This window comes from Rana temporaria, chromosome 9, assembly GCF_905171775.1.
Source record: "Rana temporaria chromosome 9, aRanTem1.1, whole genome shotgun sequence".
Taxonomy (NCBI): domain Eukaryota; kingdom Metazoa; phylum Chordata; class Amphibia; order Anura; family Ranidae; genus Rana; species Rana temporaria.
Window position 1 is genome coordinate 12,035,860 of NC_053497.1, and position 5,314 is coordinate 12,041,173.

Below are 5,314 nucleotides of genomic sequence, written 5' to 3' on the forward strand. Positions count from 1 at the left end.
GCATTACTCAGATGCAGTTTGCCACAAAGGGATCACTTTGACACAGTTGGCCAGAGAAGGATCACATTGACAGCACAAAGCATCTCTCAGGAAGACCCAGCTACTGTGGGGACAGGACCCCCTTCCCCAATTTCTACCAGAGTGACACTTGTTCTCAGGCCTTTGTTACAAGAGCTACCCTACTCTTCATTGAGAGGGACGCTTATGAGGATAGTTGGAAGTGACTAAGGTGTTCTAAACAGTTTTACTGAAGTAGTGATTCCCAGCTTGACTTACACTGTTGTTATAGAATCTTATAGAGACCATGCTATGCAACCACCCTAACTGATCCACAGAGACTTTGCTGTGCAGAATCCATGTTTGTGCAGCTTTCATTATTCTACAGTGTATGCATACTCTTTGCCATCCTGACCCTGTTTTGCATTATTGCAACTTTGCACCCCTTTTGTAAACTGCAAGGCTCTCCTGCCCCCCATTCAGAATTTATCAGCGCTTGCAACCATTGGCTACAACTGTGACCCTTTTTAAAGCTGAAGACCAGCTTGGAGAAGAAAGGGGCAGGACTGGGAGCCAGTCAGATGTTCTATATGCAAATGTATTGAAAAGGAAAAGGCTAATAGGAGGCAATTACAGAGTGAGCAGAAAGATGACCTTGTCAGTCTACTGCTGTCCTGCTGTTCCATTCACCAGGCTAGAGCTGGAGAACTGTAAATGGTACTATTCAGCTGGCTGTGTTGTATACATTTTAGAACTAGATGGACAGGAATACAAATCTTTGGAAGATGAAACAGCTCTCATACATCGGTTAGCCATAACTTTATGACCACTGACAGGTAAAGTGAATAACATTGAACATTTTGTTACAATGGCATCTGAAATAGTGTGGGATATAATAGGCAGCAAGTGAACATGTCCTTGAAGTTGACTTACCTGGCAGGGGAGACACCATGATCATGAAGGTGGTTCTCCCAGGGCGAGGCACGGCTATTGCACACTCTAGGCCGTGCTGATCGTGGTTGTCTTCCCTGCCGCTTCTCGGCCTTTTGGCTGGGACTGGGTGTGGTATCTGTCCTTATCAGTTGTCAGCGGATCGCTGAAGCACCTCCTACATGGGGAGGGTGGATGCAATCCAATGACGTCATTGCACCTGGAAGGATGGTTTCAGCAGGGACTACGCTGTGCTGCCCGACAGAATACTGGGAGCCGGCCCATGGTTGAGTCTGAGCCATCTGGAAGGGTGCTCCTGGTGAGGATGGGTGCTGTGCTTGGTCTTGGTCTTTTTGCCGAGTTCTAGTCTGGCCTTCTGGCTGGCTGGTGTAAGTGCTATCTCTGACGGGGTAGGACAATGCAAATCCGCCGGGTTGGCTGGCAGGGGTGGAGGGCTGCACTGGCCGGTCGGGGGGTCAGATATGGAACGAAAAGCCTATGGTGCATGTGCCCCTGGAGTGGCAGTCCAGGGGTATCTGAAGATCACTGTGTGTGAGGGACACATTGATTTAAGATACCACGGTCACTGCACCAGATACACGCTTTTTTTAGCACCTGCCTCCTGGGCCGGGCCTTTTGGCTAGGACCGGAGGAATTTTTTATTCCTGGCCGGAGGGCCTGGTCATTGTTTCACCACAATGGCCACTTCTTTCACTCTCCTCTCCACTATCCCTTCCCCCACTTTATTTTATTTAAGCCTGTGTTTGTCACTTTTTTGTTGTGCACGTTTTGTCACTGTGTGATTAGTAGGGTGCGGGTCCTCGGGCCAGCCCTGAACGTCTTGGGAGTGGGTGGACATGGCCTTCTGGCTTAGTTCGCCTGCTCTCATGGGGTCTCCCTTCGGGGGAGCCCCACCTAGTACTGGGAGGGTTCTGTTTCGGCAGTCCCTCCGAGGAAGTTGGGTCCGTGTCGGCTTCGGTTGCTCGGACCACAGTACCTCAGTCCCCGTCTGGAGCCTAACGCCCCGGGGGATCAGGGTTTGGGTCCCTCTTCACAGGAGGACCACTTGACGTTGCACCCGTCTGCACGTTTTTGTGAACACTCTTTATGTGTGTGCACATTTTTTCTGCACCGGGTGGAGTTTTTTGGGTGTGTTCACACGCCATAGGCTTTTCAAAAAAAAAAAAAAATGTCCTTGAAGTTGATGTACTGAAAGCAGAAACAATTGGCATTGCAGTTTGTTGTGTATTGGTCTACGTAGCTACAGACCAGTCAGGGTGTCCATACCGATGAACAACATTTTCTTTTACATCATGTGGATGGCCGATTGCGTGTGCGTCGCTTACCTGGGGAAGAAATGCCACCACGTGGCAGTATGGGAAGAAGGCAAGCCGTCAGAGGCAGAGTGATGCTTTGGGCAATGTTCTGCTGGGAAACCTTTGCTCTTGCCATTTACGTTGATGGTACTCTGACACGTACCACTTACCTAAACATTGTTGGTGACTCAACACTCCTTTATGAAAACGCTATTCCCTGATGGCAGTGGCCTATTTCAGGGAGGATAATGCACCCTGCCACGCTGCAAAAATGGTTCAAGAATGTTTCAGGGTATTGAGTTGGTCTCCAAATCTCAAGCCAATCGAACATCTGTGGGATGTCTTGGAAAAACAAGTCCGATCCATGGAGGCCTCACCTCACAGGATTGGCTCCTAGCACTGGCTTCTGAGAAGAGGTAGGGCAACAGACAACAGATGACCCATAGTAAGTCTACGGGTGACATCACTACCCAGGCATTCCATTCATTGTTGACACTTTTTCCTCTCCCCTGAAGCTGGCCGCTGCGAAGATCACATGACTGGACCAGAGCGCCCTGAGAATAGGCAAGTATAAGCATCTTCCTTATATAGGGTAGTTTGAATAGGAAATAGGGGGTGGGAGCCATTGTAAGCTTAGTTATATCTAGACTGGAATTCTACTTTAAAGAATCTGCTACTGAACGCTTGGTGCCAGATACCACAGCATACCTTCAGAGGTCTAGTGGTGTCCATGCCTTTAGAGGTCTAGTGGTGTCCCTGCCTTCAGAGATCTAATGGTGGCCATGCCTTCAGATGTGTAGTGGTGGCCATACCTTCAGAGGTCTAGTGGTGTCCATGCCTTCAGAGGTCTAGTGATGGCCATGCCTTCAGAGGTCTAGTGGTGTCCCTGCCTTCAGAGGTCTAGTGGTGGCCATGCCTTGAGATGTGTAGTGGTGGCCATGCCTTGAGATGTGTAGTGGTGTCCATACCTTCAGAGGTCTAGTGGTGACTATACCTTCAGAGGTCTAGTGGTGTCCCTGCCTCCAGAGGTCTAGTGGTGTCCCTGCCTCCAGAGGTCTAGTGGTGTCCCTGCCTCCAGAGGTCTAGTGGTGTCCCTGCCTCCAGAGGTCTAGTGGTGTCCCTGCCTCCAGAGGTCTAGTGGTGGCCATGCGTTCAGAGGTCTAGTGGTGGCCATGCCTTCAGATGTGTAGTGATGTCCATACCTTCAGAAGTCTAGGGGTGTCCATGCTTTCAAACATCTAGGGTTTCAATGCCTCCAGATGTCTAGTGGTGTCCCTGCCTTCAGAGCTCTAGTGGTGTCAATGCCTTCAGATGTGTAGTGGTGTCCATGCCTTCAGACGTGTAGTGGTGTCCATGCCTTCAGACGTTAGTGGTGTCCATGCCTTCAGACGTTAGTGGTGTCCATGTCTTTACATGTCTAATGTTGTCCATGCTTCACACGTCCAGTGTTGTCCATGCCTTCACACGTGTAGTGTTGTCCATGCCTTCACACGTCCAGTGTTGTCCATGCCTTCACACGTCCAGTGTTGTCCATGCCTTCACACGTCCAGTGTTGTCCATGCCTTCACACGTCTAGTGTTGTCCATGTCTTCACACGTCTAATGTTGTCCATGCTTCACATGTCTGGTGTTGTCCATGCTTCACACGTCCAATGTTGTAGATGAGTTCACAAGTTAAGTGGTGCCCATGCCTTCATATATCTAGTGGTGTCCATGTCTCCACACGTCCATTTTAGGTAAGTAGTCATAAACCTTTGGCTGATTGGTGTATATTTATTTGTTCATCTGTGTATCAACTGTTTGCCCGGAGTTCACTTTTTAATAAAAAATAATATAATCACAATCGCAATAAAGTGTTTCAAACAAAAAGTTAGAGGTGCAAATAGAAATAAAAAAATATACTGGGCCAGATTCACAGTCCGGCGGCGCAGCGTAACGTAACCCGTTTACGTTACACCGCCGCAAATTTCCCGATTTAGTGCCCGATCCACAAAGCACTTACCTGGAAATTTGCGGCGGTGTATCGTAAACAGGTCTGGCGCAAGGCGGCCCAATTCAAATGGGACGGGAACCATTTAAATTAGGCGCGCTCCCACGCCGGACGTACTGCGCATGCTCCCGTCGCAAATTTCCCGACGTGCTTTGCGCGAAATTACGACGCGCCGACGTTTTGTGAATCGCGACGTGAAAAAAAGATTTGCGCCGGGAAAAAGAAAAAATTTAAAAAGAATTCAAAAACGACGCGGGAAAGACGGGCATACTTTAACATGGTGGAGTACTTTTACACAATGTTAAAGGTGCCCTATCTTTGCGACGGAAATCTAACACTCGCGACGACGTAACGACGGGAAAAATCTTCGTGGATCGCCGTAACTCCTAATTTGCATACCCGACGCTGTATTACGATGCAAACTCCCCCCAGCGGCGGCTGCGGTATTGCATCCTAAGATCCGACAGTGTAAAACAATTACACCTGTCGGATCTTATGGCTATCTATGCGTAACTGATTCTATGAATCAGTCGCATAGATAGACCAACAGATACGACGGCGTATCAGGAGAAACGCCGTCGTATCTGCTCTGTGGATCTGTTTGTTAATCTTGAATTTTTCTGTTAAAATGAGTACAGTAAAGAAATATAAAAATGTAACAAATCATTGCATGAAATAAATATGATAGCTCATAGTAGAAGACATAATAAGGACAACACATTTAAAACACACACATTTTAATACCAAACATCACTTGTATGTAAGTTATCTAAAGAAATTGAGCTCTCTAGTGGCTAAATAGCAGACTGCACCACAAATCCTCTAACGCGGGGATAGTCAAGTGCGGACACACATACAATTGAGTGAATATTCAGTTTCAGAGACAGCAGACAGACAACACCAATTTATACACAATACAAGAAATACTTATAGTCTGTGGATATAATGCAAGAGATGGTCAGAGACTGCAGACTTGATACAAGAGATGGTCAGAGACTGCAGAAATGATACAGGAGATGGTCAGAGACTGCAGATATGATACAAAAGATGGTCAGAGACTGCAGACTTGATACAAAAGATGG

The 5,314-nt window shown here is 47.7% G+C and overlaps 1 non-coding gene across 1 annotated transcript; it reads left to right on the forward strand.

Annotated features, from left to right (window-relative positions):
• Nucleotides 1-922: 922 nt before the first annotated feature.
• Nucleotides 923-1,081, forward strand: LOC120914660. Its single transcript, XR_005743703.1, has one exon. It is a non-coding gene; the product is annotated as a U1 spliceosomal RNA (small nuclear RNA).
• The last annotated feature ends 4,233 nt before the right edge of the window (nt 1,082-5,314 follow it).